At 44.3% G+C, this 20820-nt stretch overlaps 1 long non-coding RNA gene across 1 annotated transcript; it reads right to left on the bottom strand.

Moving 5' to 3' along the window:
- Positions 1-9026: 9026 nt before the first annotated feature.
- On the bottom strand, positions 9027-17228 carry LOC311120627. Its single transcript, XR_014612178.1, has 3 exons — positions 17157-17228; positions 16311-16391; positions 9027-9109 (listed from the first exon to the last, which is right to left on the bottom strand). It is a non-coding gene; the product is annotated as an uncharacterized lncRNA (long non-coding RNA).
- Between the last annotated feature and the right edge of the window lie 3592 nt (positions 17229-20820).

Raw genomic sequence — 20820 nt, 5'->3', positions numbered from 1 at the left:
TCTACCAGGTACATCACTGATAACTTAGTGTTAGGTAGTCTGGAATAGAGACATGTCTACCAGGTCCATCACTGATAACTTAGTGTTAGGTAGTCTGGAATAGAGACATGTCTACCAGGTCCATCACTGATAACTTAGTGTTAGGTAGTCTGGAATAGAGACATGTCTACCAGGTCCATCACTGATAACTTAGTGTTAGGTAGTCTGGAATAGAGACATGTCTACCAGGTCCATCACTGATAACTTAGTGTTAGGTAGTCTGGAATAGAGACATGTCTACCAGGTCCATCACTGATAACTTAGTGTTAGGTAGTCTGGAATAGAGACATGTCTACCAGGTCCATCACTGATAACTTAGTGTTAGGTAGTCTGGAATAGAGACATGTCTACCAGGTCCATCACTGATAACTTAGTGTTAGGTAGTCTGGAATAGAGACATGTCTACCAGGTCCATCACTGATAACTTAGTGTTAGGTAGTCTGGAATAGAGACATGTCTACCAGGTACATCACTGATAACTTAGTGTTAGGTAGTCTGGAATAGAGACATGTCTACCAGGTACATCACTGATAACTTAGTGTTAGGTAGTCTGGAATAGAGACATGTCTACCAGGTACATCACTGATAACTTAGTGTTAGGTAGTCTGGAATAGAGACATGTCTACCAGGTACATCACTGATAACTTAGTGTTAGGTAGTCTGGAATAGAGACATGTCTACCAGGTACATCACTGATAACTTAGTGTTAGGTAGTCTGGAATAGAGACATGTCTACCAGGTACATCACTGATAACTTAGTGTTAGGTAGTCTGGAATAGAGACATGTCTACCAGGTCCATCACTGATAACTTAGTGTTAGGTAGTCTGGAATAGAGACATGTCTACCAGGTACATCACTGATAACTTAGTGTTAGGTAGTCTGGAATAGAGACATGTCTACCAGGTCCATCACTGATAACTTAGTGTTAGGTAGTCTGGAATAGAGACATGTCTACCAGGTACATCACTGATAACTTAGTGTTAGGTAGTCTGGAATAGAGACATGTCTACCAGGTACATCACTGATAACTTAGTGTTAGGTAGTCTGGAATAGAGACATGTCTACCAGGTACATCACTGATAACTTAGTGTTAGGTAGTCTGGAATAGAGACATGTCTACCAGGTACATCACTGATAACTTAGTGTTAGGTAGTCTGGAATAGAGACATGTCTACCAGGTACATCCCTGATAACTTAGTGTTAGGTAGTCTGGAATAGAGACATGTCTACCAGGTCCATCCCTGATAACTTAGTGTTAGGTAGTCTGGAATAGAGACATGTCTACCAGGTACATCACTGATAACTTAGTGTTAGGTAGTCTGGAATAGAGACATGTCTACCAGGTACATCCCTGATAACTTAGTGTTAGGTAGTCTGGAATAGAGACATGTCTACCAGGTCCATCCCTGATAACTTAGTGTTAGGTAGTCTGGAATAGAGACATGTCTACCAGGTACATCACTGATAACTTAGTGTTAGGTAGTCTGGAATAGAGACATGTCTACCAGGTACATCACTGATAACTTAGTGTTAGGTAGTCTGGAATAGAGACATGTCTACCAGGTACATCACTGATAACTTAGTGTTAGGTAGTCTGGAATAGAGACATGTCTACCAGGTCCATCACTGATAACTTAGTGTTAGGTAGTCTGGAATAGAGACATGTCTACCAGGTACATCACTGATAACTTAGTGTTAGGTAGTCTGGAATAGAGACATGTCTACCAGGTCCATCACTGATAACTTAGTGTTAGGTAGTCTGGAATAGAGACATGTCTACCAGGTACATCACTGATAACTTAGTGTTAGGTAGTCTGGAATAGAGACATGTCTACCAGGTACATCACTGATAACTTAGTGTTAGGTAGTCTGGAATAGAGACATGTCTACCAGGTACATCACTGATAACTTAGTGTTAGGTAGTCTGGAATAGAGACATGTCTACCAGGTACATCCCTGATAACTTAGTGTTAGGTAGTCTGGAATAGAGACATGTCTACCAGGTACATCACTGATAACTTAGTGTTAGGTAGTCTGGAATAGAGACATGTCTACCAGGTCCATCCCTGATAACTTAGTGTTAGGTAGTCTGGAATAGAGACATGTCTACCAGGTACATCACTGATAACTTAGTGTTAGGTAGTCTGGAATAGAGACATGTCTACCAGGTACATCACTGATAACTTAGTGTTAGGTAGTCTGGAATAGAGACATGTCTACCAGGTCCATCACTGATAACTTAGTGTTAGGTAGTCTGGAATAGAGACATGTCTACCAGGTACATCACTGATAACTTAGTGTTAGGTAGTCTGGAATAGAGACATGTCTACCAGGTCCATCCCTGATAACTTAGTGTTAGGTAGTCTGGAATAGAGACATGTCTACCAGGTCCATCACTGATAACTTAGTGTTAGGTAGTCTGGAATAGAGACATGTCTACCAGGTCCATCCCTGATAACTTAGTGTTAGGTAGTCTGGAATAGAGACATGTCTACCAGGTACATCACTGATAACTTAGTGTTAGGTAGTCTGGAATAGAGACATGTCTACCAGGTCCATCACTGATAACTTAGTGTTAGGTAGTCTGGAATAGAGACATGTCTACCAGGTACATCACTGATAACTTAGTGTTAGGTAGTCTGGAATAGAGACATGTCTACCAGGTCCATCCCTGATAACTTAGTGTTAGGTAGTCTGGAATAGAGACATGTCTACCAGGTCCATCACTGATAACTTAGTGTTAGGTAGTCTGGAATAGAGACATGTCTACCAGGTCCATCCCTGATAACTTAGTGTTAGGTAGTCTGGAATAGAGACATGTCTACCAGGTACATCACTGATAACTTAGTGTTAGGTAGTCTGGAATAGAGACATGTCTACCAGGTCCATCACTGATAACTTAGTGTTAGGTAGTCTGGAATAGAGACATGTCTACCAGGTACATCACTGATAACTTAGTGTTAGGTAGTCTGGAATAGAGACATGTCTACCAGGTCCATCACTGATAACTTAGTGTTAGGTAGTCTGGAATAGAGACATGTCTACCAGGTCCATCACTGATAACTTAGTGTTAGGTAGTCTGGAATAGAGACATGTCTACCAGGTCCATCCCTGATAACTTAGTGTTAGGTAGTCTGGAATAGAGACATGTCTACCAGGTCCATCACTGATAACTTAGTGTTAGGTAGTCTGGAATAGAGACATGTCTACCAGGTACATCACTGATAACTTAGTGTTAGGTAGTCTGGAATAGAGACATGTTTACCAGGTCCATCACTGATAACTTAGTGTTAGGTAGTCTGGAATAGAGACATGTCTACCAGGTATATCACTGATAACTTAGTGTTAGGTAGTCTGGAATAGAGACATGTCTACCAGGTCCATCACTGATAACTTAGTGTTAGGTAGTCTGGAATAGAGACATGTCTACCAGGTCCATCCCTGATAACTTAGTGTTAGGTAGTCTGGAATAGAGACATGTCTACCAGGTACATCACTGATAACTTAGTGTTAGGTAGTCTGGAATAGAGACATGTCTACCAGGTCCATCACTGATAACTTAGTGTTAGGTAGTCTGGAATAGAGACATGTCTACCAGGTACATCACTGATAACTTAGTGTTAGGTAGTCTGGAATAGAGACATGTCTACCAGGTACATCACTGATAACTTAGTGTTAGGTAGTCTGGAATAGAGACATGTCTACCAGGTCCATCACTGATAACTTAGTGTTAGGTAGTCTGGAATAGAGACATGTCTACCAGGTCCATCACTGATAACTTAGTGTTAGGTAGTCTGGAATAGAGACATGTCTACCAGGTCCATCACTGATAACTTAGTGTTAGGTAGTCTGGAATAGAGACATGTCTACCAGGTCCATCACTGATAACTTAGTGTTAGGTAGTCTGGAATAGAGACATGTCTACCAGGTACATCACTGATAACTTAGTGTTAGGTAGTCTGGAATAGAGACATGTCTACCAGGTACATCACTGATAACTTAGTGTTAGGTAGTCTGGAATAGAGACATGTCTACCAGGTACATCACTGATAACTTAGTGTTAGGTAGTCTGGAATAGAGACATGTCTACCAGGTCCATCCCTGATAACTTAGTGTTAGGTAGTCTGGAATAGAGACATGTCTACCAGGTCCATCACTGATAACTTAGTGTTAGGTAGTCTGGAATAGAGACATGTCTACCAGGTCCATCACTGATAACTTAGTGTTAGGTAGTCTGGAATAGAGACATGTCTACCAGGTCCATCCCTGATAACTTAGTGTTAGGTAGTCTGGAATAGAGACATGTCTACCAGGTACATCACTGATAACTTAGTGTTAGGTAGTCTGGAATAGAGACATGTCTACCAGGTACATCACTGATAACTTAGTGTTAGGTAGTCTGGAATAGAGACATGTCTACCAGGTACATCACTGATAACTTAGTGTTAGGTAGTCTGGAATAGAGACATGTCTACCAGGTACATCACTGATAACTTAGTGTTAGGTAGTCTGGAATAGAGACATGTCTACCAGGTCCATCACTGATAACTTAGTGTTAGGTAGTCTGGAATAGAGACATGTCTACCAGGTCCATCACTGATAACTTAGTGTTAGGTAGTCTGGAATAGAGACATGTCTACCAGGTCCATCACTGATAACTTAGTGTTAGGTAGTCTGGAATAGAGACATGTCTACCAGGTCCATCCCTGATAACTTAGTGTTAGGTAGTCTGGAATAGAGACATGTCTACCAGGTACATCACTGATAACTTAGTGTTAGGTAGTCTGGAATAGAGACATGTGTACCAGGTCCATCCCTGATAACTTAGTGTTAGGTAGTCTGGAATAGAGACATGTCTACCAGGTCCATCACTGATAACTTAGTGTTAGGTAGTCTGGAATAGAGACATGTCTACCAGGTACATCACTGATAACTTAGTGTTAGGTAGTCTGGAATAGAGACATGTCTACCAGGTCCATCACTGATAACTTAGTGTTAGGTAGTCTGGAATAGAGACATGTCTACCAGGTCCATCACTGATAACTTAGTGTTAGGTAGTCTGGAATAGAGACATGTCTACCAGGTCCATCACTGATAACTTAGTGTTAGGTAGTCTGGAATAGAGACATGTCTACCAGGTACATCACTGATAACTTAGTGTTAGGTAGTCTGGAATAGAGACATGTCTACCAGGTACATCACTGATAACTTAGTGTTAGGTAGTCTGGAATAGAGACATGTCTACCAGGTACATCACTGATAACTTAGTGTTAGGTAGTCTGGAATAGAGACATGTCTACCAGGTACATCACTGATAACTTAGTGTTAGGTAGTCTGGAATAGAGACATGTCTACCAGGTACATCACTGATAACTTAGTGTTAGGTAGTCTGGAATAGAGACATGTCTACCAGGTACATCACTGATAACTTAGTGTTAGGTAGTCTGGAATAGAGACATGTCTACCAGGTCCATCACTGATAACTTAGTGTTAGGTAGTCTGGAATAGAGACATGTCTACCAGGTACATCACTGATAACTTAGTGTTAGGTAGTCTGGAATAGAGACATGTCTACCAGGTCCATCACTGATAACTTAGTGTTAGGTAGTCTGGAATAGAGACATGTCTACCAGGTACATCACTGATAACTTAGTGTTAGGTAGTCTGGAATAGAGACATGTCTACCAGGTACATCACTGATAACTTAGTGTTAGGTAGTCTGGAATAGAGACATGTCTACCAGGTACATCACTGATAACTTAGTGTTAGGTAGTCTGGAATAGAGACATGTCTACCAGGTACATCACTGATAACTTAGTGTTAGGTAGTCTGGAATAGAGACATGTCTACCAGGTATATCCCTGATAACTTAGTGTTAGGTAGTCTGGAATAGAGACATGTCTACCAGGTCCATCCCTGATAACTTAGTGTTAGGTAGTCTGGAATAGAGACATGTCTACCAGGTACATCACTGATAACTTAGTGTTAGGTAGTCTGGAATAGAGACATGTCTACCAGGTCCATCACTGATAACTTAGTGTTAGGTAGTCTGGAATAGAGACATGTCTACCAGGTCCATCCCTGATAACTTAGTGTTAGGTAGTCTGGAATAGAGACATGTCTACCAGGTATATCCCTGATAACTTAGTGTTAGGTAGTCTGGAATAGAGACATGTCTACCAGGTCCATCACTGATAACTTAGTGTTAGGTAGTCTGGAATAGAGACATGTCTACCAGGTCCATCACTGATAACTTAGTGTTAGGTAGTCTGGAATAGAGACATGTCTACCAGGTCCATCACTGATAACTTAGTGTTAGGTAGTCTGGAATAGAGACATGTCTACCAGGTACATCACTGATAACTTAGTGTTAGGTAGTCTGGAATAGAGACATGTCTACCAGGTCCATCACTGATAACTTAGTGTTAGGTAGTCTGGAATAGAGACATGTCTACCAGGTCCATCCCTGATAACTTAGTGTTAGGTAGTCTGGAATAGAGACATGTCTACCAGGTACATCACTGATAACTTAGTGTTAGGTAGTCTGGAATAGAGACATGTCTACCAGGTCCATCACTGATAACTTAGTGTTAGGTAGTCTGGAATAGAGACATGTCTACCAGGTATATCCCTGATAACTTAGTGTTAGGTAGTCTGGAATAGAGACATGTCTACCAGGTCCATCCCTGATAACTTAGTGTTAGGTAGTCTGGAATAGAGACATGTCTACCAGGTACATCACTGATAACTTAGTGTTAGGTAGTCTGGAATAGAGACATGTCTACCAGGTACATCACTGATAACTTAGTGTTAGGTAGTCTGGAATAGAGACATGTCTACCAGGTCCATCCCTGATAACTTAGTGTTAGGTAGTCTGGAATAGAGACATGTCTACCAGGTCCATCACTGATAACTTAGTGTTAGGTAGTCTGGAATAGAGACATGTCTACCAGGTCCATCACTGATAACTTAGTGTTAGGTAGTCTGGAATAGAGACATGTCTACCAGGTCCATCCCTGATAACTTAGTGTTAGGTAGTCTGGAATAGAGACATGTCTACCAGGTCCATCACTGATAACTTAGTGTTAGGTAGTCTGGAATAGAGACATGTCTACCAGGTACATCACTGATAACTTAGTGTTAGGTAGTCTGGAATAGAGACATGTCTACCAGGTATATCACTGATAACTTAGTGTTAGGTAGTCTGGAATAGAGACATGTCTACCAGGTCCATCACTGATAACTTAGTGTTAGGTAGTCTGGAATAGAGACATGTCTACCAGGTACATCACTGATAACTTAGTGTTAGGTAGTCTGGAATAGAGACATGTCTACCAGGTCCATCACTGATAACTTAGTGTTAGGTAGTCTGGAATAGAGACATGTCTACCAGGTCCATCCCTGAGGTAGGCTAATAGGGTGTAGAGGGGTTGTACTCACAGGACATTTACTCTCAGCTCTGTGTGTCTGAACCTCAGGATCCTCAAAGCTGCCAACAGGAAGAGGAAAAAGGAGAGAAGCAACAATGTGAGTTGAGTTCACTCTCCCTAGAACATTACCAACTAACCCAACAATGTGAGTTGAGTTCACTCTCCCTAGAACATTACCAACTAACCCAACAATGTGAGTTGAGTTCACTCTCCCTAGAACATTACCAACTAACCCAACAATGTGAGTTGAGTTCCCTCTCCCTAGAACATTACCAACTAACCCAACAATGTGAGTTGAGTTCACTCTCCCTAGAACGTTATCATTAACTAACCCAACAATGTGAGTTGAGTTCACTCTCCCTAGAACGTTCCCATGAACTAACCCAACAATGTGAGTTGAGTTCCCTCTCCCTAGAACGTTACCAACTAACCCAACAATGTGAGTTGAGTTCCCTCTCCCTAGAACGTTACCAACTAACCCAACAATGTGAGTTGAGTTCCCTCTCCCTAGAACATTACCAACTAACCCAACAATGTGAGTTGAGTTCCCTCTCCCTAGAACGTTACCATTAACTAACCCAACAATGTGAGTTGAGTTCCCTCTCCCTAGAACATTACCAACTAACCCAACAATGTGAGTTGAGTTCACTCTCCCTAGAACGTTACCAACTAACCCAATGTGAGTTGAGGTCACTCTCCCTAGAACGTTACCAACTAACCCAACAATGTGAGTTGAGTTCACTCTCCCTAGAACATTACCAACTAACCCAACAATGTGAGTTGAGTTCACTCTCCCTAGAACGTTACCAACTAACCCAATGTGAGTTGAGGTCACTCTCCCTAGAACGTTACCAACTAACCCAACAATGTGAGTTGAGTTCACTCTCCCTAGAACGTTACCAACTAACCCAACAATGTGAGTTGAGTTCACTCTCCCTAGAACATTACCAACTAACCCAACAATGTGAGTTGAGTTCACTCTCCCTAGAACATTACCAACTAATCCAACAATGTGAGTTGAGTTCACTCTCCCTAGAACATTACCAACTAACCCAACAATGTGAGTTGAGTTCACTCTCCCTAGAACATTACCAACTAACCCAACAATGTGAGTTGAGTTCACTCTCCCTAGAACATTACCAACTAACCCAACAATGTGAGTTGAGTTCACTCTCCCTAGAACATTACCAACTAACCCAACAATGTGAGTTGAGTTCACTCTCCCTAGAACATTACCAACTAACCCAACAATGTGAGTTGAGTTCACTCTCCCTAGAACGTTACCATTAACTAACCCAACAATGTGAGTTGAGTTCACTCTCCCTAGAACATTACCAACTAACCCAACAATGTGAGTTGAGTTCACTCTCCCTAGAACGTTACCATTAACTAACCCAACAATGTGAGTTGAGTTCACTCTCCCTAGAACGTTACCATTAACTAACCCAACAATGTGAGTTGAGTTCACTCTCCCTAGAACATTACCAACTAACCCAACAATGTGAGTTGAGTTCACTCTCCCTAGAACGTTACCAACTAAGAACACAGACACTCACCTCCTCCCCAGCACCTGTTTGACTTTAACCACAGTGTTGGCTGCATTACGGACACGGCCCTGCTTAGCTGCAATCCCTACTATCTGCAGGGCAGAGACAGAGACAGAGACAGAGAGACGGAGATGAGGACAGAGGGAGCGAACAGGGAGGTGGGGGGGGGGGGGGGGGGTTACAGAGTGAGATAACAGAGGGATGGAGGGAGGACAGAGGGAGATGACAGAGGGAGGACAGGTGATCATGATAAGAGATATGATCCTACATGCCCTGTACGCCGCCCCCCTAATAATGCCCTGTCCGCCGCCACCCTAATAATGCCCAGTACCCCACCACCACCCTAATAATGCCCTGTACGCCACCACCCTAATAATGCCCTGTACGCCGCCCCCACCCTAATAATGCCCTGTACGCCACCCCCCTAATAATGCCCTGTACGCCGCCACCCCCCTAATAATGCCCTGTACGCCGCCACCCCCCTAATAATGCCCTGTACGCCGCCCCCCTAATAATGCCCTGTACGCCGCCGCCCCCCTAATAATGCCCTGTACGCCGCCACCCCCCTAATAATGCCCTGTACGCCACCCCCCTAATAATGCCCTGTACGCCACCCCCCTAATAATGCCCTGTACGCCGCCGCCCCCCTAATAATGCCCTGTACGCCACCCCCCTAATAATGCCCTGTACGCCGCCCCCCCCTAATAATGCCCTGTACGCCGCCCCCCTAATAATGCCCTGTACGCCACCGCCCCCCTAATAATGCCCTGTACGCCACCACCCCCCTAATAATGCCCTGTACGCCGCCCCCCTAATAATGCCCTGTACGCCACCGCCCCCCTAATAATGCCCTGTACGCCGCCCCCCCCCTAATAATGCCCTGTACGCCGCCCCCCTAATAATGCCCTGTACGCCGCCCCCCTAATAATGCCCTGTACGCCGCCCCCCTAATAATGCCCTGTACGCCGCCCCCCTAATAATGCCCTGTACGCCGCCCCCCTAATAATGCCCTGTACGCCGCCACCCTAATAATGCCCTGTACGCCGCCACCACCCTAATAATGCCCTGTACGCCACCACCCTAATAATGCCCTGTACGCCACCCCCCTAATAATGCCCTGTACGCCACCCCCCTAATAATGCCCTGTACGCCACCACCACCCTAATAATGCCCTGTACGCCACCACCCTAATAATGCCCTGTACGCCACCACCACCCTAATAATGCCCTGTACGCCACCACCCTAATAATGCCCTGTACGCCGCCACCACCCTAATAATGCCCTGTACGCCACCACCCCCCTAATAATGCCCAGTACGCCGCCACCACCCTAATAATGCCCTGTACGCCACCACCCTAATAATGCCCTGTACGCCGCCGCCCCCCTAATAATGCCCTGTACGCCGCCACCACCCTAATAATGCCCTGTACGCCGCCACCCCCCTAATAATGCCCTGTACGCCGCCACCACCCTAATAATGCCCTGTACGCCGCCACCCCCCTAATAATGCCCTGTACGCCACCCCCCTAATAATGCCCTGTACGCCACCACCACCCTAATAATGCCCTGTACGCCACCACCCTAATAATGCCCTGTACGCCACCACCACCCTAATAATGCCCTGTACGCCACCACCACCCTAATAATGCCCTGTACGCCACCACCACCCTAATAATGCCCTGTACGCCACCACCCTAATAATGCCCTGTACGCCGCCACCCTAATAATGCCCTGTACGCCGCCACCACCCTAATAATGCCCTGTACGCCGCCACCACCCTAATAATGCCCTGTACGCCACCACCATCCTAATAATGCCCTGTACGCCGCCCCCCTAATAATGCCCTGTACGCCGCCACCCCCCTAATAATGCCCTGTACACCACCACCCCCCTAATAATGCCCTGTACGCCGCCACCCCTAATAATGCCCTGTACGCCACCCCCCTAATAATGCCCTGTACGCCGCCACCACCCTAATAATGCCCTGTACGCCACCCCCCTAATAATGCCCTGTACGCCGCCACCCCCCTAATAATGCCCTGTACGCCACCACCCTAATAATGCCCTGTACGCCACCACCCTAATAATGCCCTGTACGCCACCACCCTAATAATGCCCTGTACGCCGCCACCACCCTAATAATGCCCTGTACGCCACCCCCCTAATAATGCCCTGTACGCCGCCCCCCTAATAATGCCCTGTACGCCACCACCACCCTAATAATGCCCTGTACGCCGCCCCCCTAATAATGCCCTGTACGCCACCACCACCCTAATAATGCCCTGTACGCCACCACCCTAATAATGCCCTGTACGCCACCACCCCCCTAATAATGCCCTGTACGCCACCACCCTAATAACATGTTTCTCTATAAGTTGGAGGTAACTAATATTAAATATACTTAAAATATAAAACGTAACTTGCAACAATTTCAAAGATTTTACTTAGTTACGGTTCATATAAGGAAATGAGTCAACTGAAATTAATTAGGGCCTAATCTATGGATTTCACATGACTGGACAGGGGTGCAGCCAGGCCCACCCACTGCGGAGCCAGGCCCAGCCAATCAGAAGAGTTCTTCCCCACAAAAGGGCTTTATTACAGACCAAGAAATGCTCACTAACAGGGAGGTAAACAAATGTGTACAAAATTTGAGAGAATGTGTGTGAATTGAACATTTCTGGCATCTTATTTCAGCTCATGAAACAGTCACAAGTGGCTTTTCCATCACCCGTGGTCAGAGAGTTGAGTATTGAGAACTGGTGGCGGTTTGCTGATGTCAACGTTGTGAACAGAGTGCCCCATAGTGGCAGTAGGGTTATGGTATGGGCAGGCATAAGCTACAGAAAACCAACACAATTGCATTTTATCTATGGCAATTTGAATGCAGAGACACCGTGACGAGCAGGGCCGGTCCTGGGCGAGACCAAAAAATGGCTCCCAGCAAAACTTGAATAATCCCAGTAAGCAAAATGACATTGAAAAGACGTGTAAAATTTTCCAGACGTTGAAGTTGGAGTCAGTTTAGGCTCTGAATGAAAGGTGAAAATACATATTTTCCAGGATGTTGAAAAGGCATCTTTTCCAGACATAGAAAAATATTTATTTTCCCGATGTTGAAATCAGGCTAATTTTAGATTTTGAATGTAAGTTGAAAATCTGTAATTTATAGACGTCTATGATTGGGCCAAATCAGGGATGGTCCAGATCGGAACAATCTGAACCAAACATAGACGTCTGTGATTGGTTCAGATTTTGTCCGGACTGGACCAAAAACCAATGTCTGTGGATGTGGAACTCAAGGCGGGTCCGGACTGGACCAAAACAAGAAGTCCAAAAGGCGTTGGTGTCGGTCCGTGCTTCCTGAGGTGGAGCCTATAGTGTTGTCTGAAATGTCCTTTTATGAATGCCCATCTATGCTGTAAGCCCACCATTTGAAACACAGGACCAAAAAAGACGTTTGCTCGTGCTTACTGGGGTGTAGCCTACCATGATGGCCTTACTGGGGTGTAGCCTACCATGATGGCCTTACTGGGGTGTAGCCTACCATGATGGCCTTACTGGGGTGTAGCCTACCATGTTGGCCTTACTGGGGTGTAGCCTACCATGATGGCCTTACTGGGGTGTAGCCTACCATGATGGCCTTACTGGGGTGTAGCCTACCATGATGGCCTTACTGGGGTGTAGCCTACCATGATGGCCTTACTGGGGTGTAGCCTACCATGATGGCCTTACTGGGGTGTAGCCTACCATGTTGGCCTTACTGGGGTGTAGCCTACCATGATGGCCTTACTGGGGTGTAGCCTACCATGATGGCCTTACTGGGGTGTAGCCTACCATGATGGCCTTACTGGGGTGTAGCCTACCATGATGGCCTTACTGGGGTGTAGCCTACCATGATGGCCTTACTGGGGTGTAGCCTACCATGATGGCCTTACTGGGGTGTAGCCTACCATGATGGCCTTACTGGGGTGTAGCCCACCATGATGGCCTTACTGGGGTGTAGCCTACCATGATGGCCTTACTGGGGTGTAGCCTACCATGATGGCCTTACTGGGGTGTAGCCTACCATGATGGCCTTACTGGGGTGTAGCCTACCATGATGGCCTTACTGGGGTGTAGCCCACCATGATGGCCTTACTGGGGTGTAGCCTACCATGATGGCCTCAATGGAATTGTATGAATGCCCCCTCCATGTGGTAGGCCCACCATTTATAAAACAGGCCGTTACATTGGCTTTATTAGTCCGGATTCCTGTGACTAATCAACTTGGCTATTTAAGCTGAATATCAGCTACCCAACTTTATCAGGAGCCTATTTGCAACGTGTTTACACAGCGGGAAATGCATTAGGATTTTATTTTTCGCCATGATCAGCTTGTCAAAAATTGACGGATACAAACTTGAACCCACTGATCAACGGGGTGAAACTCCTGGAGAACAGTGGTGATTGTCCATTCCATATTGACCATTTTACTTTGACCAGTCCTGTTTTTAGGATATGTTGTTAACATGACAGTGCATTTTCTATTTGATCGGAAAAACCTGCATGATGTAAAAAGTGTCCATCTCATTACATTGTCATACATTTTATCTCCAGCCTGTAGGCTTCAGAAAAAGACCAGTCTTTCTACCATATCCTACATCTGCTACATGATTTAGGTTTGATAATTTTTTTGACGGAACGTTGGTGGAGCGCTGCAGCAATACGTCTCTCCAACTGGAGGTGCGTCTTGGTCAGTTTAGTTCAGAAAATGCTGCCCTCGTCAATCTGCTGCCATAGGCGGCCGTCTAATCCTGCCTAATGAGCGGGCCGGCCCTGGTGACGAGATCCTGAGGCCCATTGTGGTGCCATTCATCCATGTTTCAGCATGATAATGCACAGCCCCAAGGATCTGTACACAATTCCTGGAAGCTGAAAATGTCCCAGTTCTTCCATGGCCTGCATACTCACCAGACATGTCACCCATTGAGCATGTTTGGGATGCTCTGGATCGACCTGTACGACAGCGTGTTCCAGTTCCCGCCAATATCCAGCAACTTCACACAGCCATTGAAGAGGAGAGGGACAACATTCCACAGGCCACAATCAACAGCCTGATCAACTCTATGTGAAGGAGATGTGTCACGCTGCATGAGGCAAATGGCAGTCACACCAGATACTGACTGGTTTTCTGATCCAAAAAGGTAACTGTGACCAACAGATGCATATCTGTATTCCCAGTCATGTGAAATCCATAGATTAGGGCCTAATTTCCTTATATGAACTGTAACTCAGTAAAAATCTTTGAAATTGTTGCATATTGTGTTTATATTTTTGTTCAGTGTACATCTGCTAGCTGTGCCACTAGAGATCCTGGTTCGAATCCAGGCTCTGTCGTAGCCGGCCGCGACCGGGAGACCCATGGGGCGGAGCACAATTGGCACAGCGTCGTCCAGGGTAGGGGAGGGAATGGCCGGCAGGGATGTAGCTCAGTTGGTAGAGCATGGCGTTTGCAACGCCAGGGTTGTGGGTTCGATTCCCACGGGGGGGCAGTATGAAAAAAAAAAATATATATATATATATATATATATATATATATATATATATATATAAAAAGAATAACAAAAAAAATATATTAAAAAAATAAAATAAATTTAAAAAATGTATGCACTCACTAACTGTAAGTCGCTCTGGATAAGAGCGTCTGCTAAATGACTAAAATGTAAATGTATCTGTCTTTGAAAAGCGAGTCAGGTAAAGAGCTATTTTGCCTTAAAGGGGCATTGTCCTATTTCTAAACAGGCTTGAAGGCAGAGGGTAGTATACATGTTTGTATGATTCTCTGTATGGTAATAATGATTTTAAATTTTGTAAAGTGGTTTCTTGCATCATATAATACAATTTCAGTCCCCTATTTGGCCAATTATGTTAGATAATTTATTATATTTATGAAGTGATTTGAGTTCAGACAAGTAAAACATCAGTCCTAAAACGGTTAATGTCAAGCCATGCATTAACCATTTTAATTTAAAAATCAGTAAGGTACTTAATTGTTACCCAGAAATGATTTGATATTGAGTTCAAAACGGCTACACTGGACCTTTAAAGCAGTTACAGCCTCAGTGTTCTGTGTGCTTTAAAGCAGTTACAGCCTCAGTGTTCTGTGTGCTTTAAAGCAGTTACAGCCTCAGTGTTCTGTGTGCTTTAAAGCAGTTACAGCCTCAGTGTTCTGTGTGCTTTAAAGCAGTTACAGCCTCAGTGCTCTGTGTGCTTTAAAGCAGTTACAGCCTCAGTGTTCTGTGTGCTTTAAAGCAGTTACAGCCTCAGTGTTCTGTGTGCTTTAAAGCAGTTACAGCCTCAGTGTTCTGTGTGCTTTAAAGCAGTTACAGCCTCAGTGTTCTGTGTGCTTTAAAGCAGTTACAGCCTCAGTGTTCTGTGTGCTTTAAAGCAGTTACAGCCTCAGTGTTCTGTGTGCTTTAAAGCAGTTACAGCCTCAGTGTTCTGTGTGCTTTAAAGCAGTTACAGCCTCAGTGTTCTGTGTGCTTTAAAGCAGTTACAGCCTCAGTGTTCTGTGTGCTTTAAAGCAGTTACAGCCTCAGTGTTCTGTGTGCTTAAAATTAAAAGGTTTCGCTAACAAGACCTGAAATTTGCAGTGGCGAAAGAAATGATAGGGATTGTCCAAAGGTGTTCAGAGCATGCTAGATAGCTCATTAACACAGGTGTTCAGCGCATGCTAGATAGCTCATTAACACAGGTGTTCAGAGCATGCTAGATAGCTCATTAACACAGGTGTTCAGAGCATGCTAGATAGCTCATTAACACAGGTGTTCAGAGCATGCTAGATAGCTCATTAACACAGGTGTTCAGAGCATGCTAGATAGCTCATTAACACAGGTGTTCAGAGCATGCTAGATAGCTCATTAACACAGGTGTTCAGAGCATGCTAGATAGCTCATTAACACAGGTGGTCGCCTCTTGTCTTCCATCTGTTTTCCGAAAACAAGCGCTGCCACATGGAGATGTGGCAGTGTGGGAACACTAACCTTATCAAGGTGTTTCACAAAAAAAGTTAAATTGATTCGCTGATATGAAAGATAAAGGTCCTTGTGCTTCCAAAACCATACCGCAAGTGATACATGTTAATGTTCAGACCAAGCGTCAGGGATCTTAAACGCCTTCCTTCAGTGACTATAATATTATAATTTAGTTGGCTAGTTGTAGGGTTAGGGTCACATATTTAGCAGATGTAACAGTTGAGGTACCTAATATTAAATAGTTATATAGTATGTTAGTTGGCTAGTTGTAGGATACCTGCTCCGTGTCTCTGTAAGCCACCACGGCAGGAGTGACTCGGTCTCCGGCGTCATTGGCGACCACCTCCGCTCGGCCATCCTGCACAAAACACACAATACTGTCAAAAACCTTCCACACTGGCTTGCCCGATGAGAATAACATTTCAAAAGCCAAGCAAGTTATTTTCTAGTTAACGTTAGCTTACTAGATGACTAACACCGGCAACAACTCATTCACTCCATGCTAACGTTGGCTAGCTAGCTGGCTACCACCGGTAACGTTGACTAGCTGGCTGGCTACCACCGGTAACGTTGGCTAGCTAACTGGCTACCACCGGTAACGTTGGCTAGCTAGCTGGCTACCACCAGTAACGTTGACTAGCTAGCTGGCTACCACCGGTAACGTTGACTAGCTGGCTGGCTACCACCGGTAACGTTGGCTAGCTAGCTGGCTACCACCAGTAACGTTGGCTAGCTAGCTGGCTACCACCGGTAACGTTGACTAGCTAGCTGGCTACCACCGGTAACATTGACTAGCTGGCTGGCTACCACCGGTAACGTTGGCTAGCTAGCTGGCTACCACCGGTAACGTTGACTAGCTAGCTGGCTACCACCGGTAACGTTGACTAGCTGGCTGGCTACCACCGGTAACGTTGGCTAGCTAGCTGGCTACCACCGGTAACGTTGACTAGCTAGCTGGCTACCACCGGTAACGTTGACTAGCTAGCTGGCTACCACCGGTAACGTTGACTAGCATGTTTAACCGCCTTAAGGATCTTTGCGGGCCACCTAAACAGAGCTTCTTCATAACGGGAAAAACAGAATAGTCCCACCACTAATACCGTTACTAAAGGCAGCACAATACCTTGAAAATAGCTACACAGGCACATGTGTATCCGAAATGTACTCCTATCGCCGCCATGCTTGTTGAAATAATGATTCTTCTTCTTCTTCTGTGGGTTTTATGACGGACTACATCCACAAGTTGAATTGTCGCCACCAGCTGGACGGTTTCAAACCACAAAATATATCCAATAAAAAATATATCCATACTTAATAGTGATACTAACTTACTCCACCCTAATAAAAATAGTACATTGCCAAAACAAACAAAACTCCCATTTATTCCCTCTTTTAGTTCTCCATATCTCCCTTCTCAGGATCTAGGACCTGAGAGAGTGATACGGCTTTTGCCAATATTCCATGTAACAAAATAAAACCCATACATAATAGGGAAACTAACTAAATCCACCCAAATAAAATAGTACATTGACAAAACAAAACTCCCATTTCTTCCTTCTTTTAAATCTCCATATCTCCCTTCTCAGTCTCTAGGACCTGAGAGAGTGATACGGCTTTTGACAATATTCCATGTAACTCTTTTGCCGAGAAATTTTTCTACCCCAGTAACTGTTCCGCCGCAACCACAATGATTTCTATCTTCCTAGATCTTTTCTCAACCTTGGCAGTGTCATTAATCACCATTGTGATAAAGGCCACAAAGTCCACCTTTTTAACATTTAAAATGTCAGGATCCTGCTGCATATGAAATGCTCTGGACAGCCCTGACTTTGGCCACCTCACTCTCTTTCATCCTTGTCGGGCATTCAAAAGACGTGGCTTCATGGTTCCCACCACAATAGCAACATTTCACTTTTTCATCACTTTTATAACACATTAAATGATCTTTTCCACAACTTGGCCTTCTTGGTTTCTCCCTTCTGCAAACCCTTGACACACGACCTAAAGCTTTACAGTGATCACATGACCTAAAGCTTTACAGTGATCACATGACCTAAAGCTTTACAGTGATCACATGACCTAAAGCTTTACAGTGATCACATGACCTAAAGCTTTACAGTGATCACATGACCTAAAGCTTTACAGTGATCACATGACCTAAAGCTTTACAGTGATCACATGACCTAAAGCTTTACAGTGATCACACTGCATTGGTCTTGACACACGACCTAAAGCTTTACAGTGATCACACTACATTGGTCTTGACACATGACCTAAAGCTTTACAGTGTTAACACACTGCATTGGTCTTGACACATGACCAAAAGCTTTACAGTGATCACACTGCATTGGTCTTGACACATGACCTAAAGCTTTACAGTGTTAACACACTGCATTGGTCTTGACACATGACCTAAAGCTTTACAGTGATCACACTGCATTGGTCTTGACACATGACCTAAAGCTTTACAGTGTTCACACTGCATTGGTCTTGACACATGACCTAAAGCTTTACAGTGTTAACACACTGCATTGGTCTTGACACATGACCAAAAGCTTTACAGTGTTAACACACTGCATTGGTCTTGACACATGACCTAAAGCTTTACAGTGTTAACACACTGCATTGGTCTTGACACATGACCAAAAGCTTTACAGTGATCACACTGCATTGGTCTTGACACATGACCTAAAGCTTTACAGTGATCACACTGCATTGGTCTTGACACATGACCTAAAGCTTTACAGTGTTCACACTGCATTGGTCTTGACACATGACCAAAAGCTTTACAGTGTTAACACACTACATTGGTCTTGACACATGACCAAAAGCTTTACAGTGTTAACACACTGCATTGGTATTGACACATGACCTAAAGCTTTACAGTGATCACACTGCATTGGTCTTGACACATGACCTAAAGCTTTACAGTGATCACACTGCATTGGTCTTGACACATGACCTAAAGCTTTACAGTGTTAACACACTGCATTGAGGATCTGATGGTTCACAGTATCAAAGGCAGCAGATAGGTCTAGAAGGATCACACTGCATTGGTCTTGGCATACATGCTCTGACTTTGTAGTTTATATACCCCAACTCTTCACTTTTTCATAATTCACAACTTGATTCATCCGACGTGCATCAATCACTCCAGGAATATTTTTCATCTCTTTAACAACGACTTCCCACGAGACATTACCTTGAGGGGTGCCCTGTTCCGAAGAGACACACATGACACGTCAAACTTTTCAAATCGATTAAGACACAAAGTGAAGGAAAAGCAGCCAACAAGTGCTCAGCATATGTGGGAACTCCTTCAAGACTGTTAGAAAAGCATTCCAGGTGAAGCTGGTTGAGAGAATGCCAAGAGTGTGCAAAGCTATCATCAAGGCAAAGGGTGGCTATTTGAAGAATCTCAAATATAAAATATATTTTGATTTGTTTAACACTTTTTTGGTTACTAAATGATTCCATATGTGTTATTTCATAGTTTTGTTGTCTTCACTATTATTCTACAATTTAGAAAATTGTAAAAAATAAAGGAAAACCCTTGAATGAGTAAGTGTGTCCAAACTTTTGACTGGTACTGTATATATATAAAAATACAACAAATACCCTACCATCTAACACTACACTCACAAAAAAGGACAAATAAAATGTTTAAAAAAACTACAAACTAAAAATACCATACTCCACTATTTAAATCTATTTAGTCCTACTTCAGGCCAACAGCCTGAAAGGACTGGACACCACCACTCAACACTCCCTGTACCTCTTCTGATGTCAAGTCTCGCACACCCAAATACCTCTCTGCAGCTGCCACCTCAACCTCTATTTTCTGCAACTTATGTTCCATCCCTGCAGTACAATTAATAACCATTGCTATAAACGCCCAAAATCCAATCTTACTGAAACATATATCACTTGTTGGTTTATCCCTCTGTACTGGTACAGATCTACTCCTCTCAGGATCCCTCCCCCTTGACCCATCTTCCTCTACTTTCTTCCCTGCCTCAGCATATGACAACTTCTTCACTACTGTAACCCTGGAAACCTCAACCTGCCTCTCTCGCACGGGACATGTCTGATCCCCAGCCCCATGGGCACCCCTACAATTAGCACATACCACTACTATCCCCAATGCTGCACATTCCTTTCTGCACACTTCTCACACCTAGGAACCTCCCTCCTACACACTGCTGCCACATGCCCATAAGCTTTACACCTGTAACAACGTAATGTATTCGGCACAAAAGCTCCTACAGGATAACTTATATATCCTAACATCACTTTGTCGGGCAAAGACTCAACATCAAAACTCAAAAGAACAGACAATGACTCTTCTATTTCTCCACTCATGCCATCCTGTCTGCGTCGCACCAAACGACGAGCATCACAAACACCGGGAATCTTCCCCTTCAGTTGGTCAGCTTTCATATTTACCGCTACCCCAGTAATCACTCCTTTCAATAGCGCCCTTTTCTTGAGAGCAAAACAATTCACATCTCTTGTCCCCATTGGTTTAACACGGAGCGCCTTCTCCCTCTGACCAGCAGAAACACAAATAATTATCACTAGACCACTTCTGGTTACCCTCACCGATTCCACTTTACCCAACTCTCTTTTCACCCATCCTGAAACCACAAATGGATCAGCCAAAAGGCAAGGGTCCACTTTTTCCAAAAACTTCACTCCTACTGTCACAGACTCATCTTTATCCTGACCCTCGGTGCAAGCCTCGCGCACAGAGAACTTCCCCCTCATTCTCTTCCGTTTCTCCTCCT

This window comes from Coregonus lavaretus, assembly GCF_964263955.1.
Source record: "Coregonus lavaretus genome assembly, contig: HAP1_SCAFFOLD_2654, whole genome shotgun sequence".
In the NCBI taxonomy this organism is placed as follows: domain Eukaryota; kingdom Metazoa; phylum Chordata; class Actinopteri; order Salmoniformes; family Salmonidae; genus Coregonus; species Coregonus lavaretus.
This window is presented reverse-complemented; position numbering and strand designations above follow the sequence as displayed.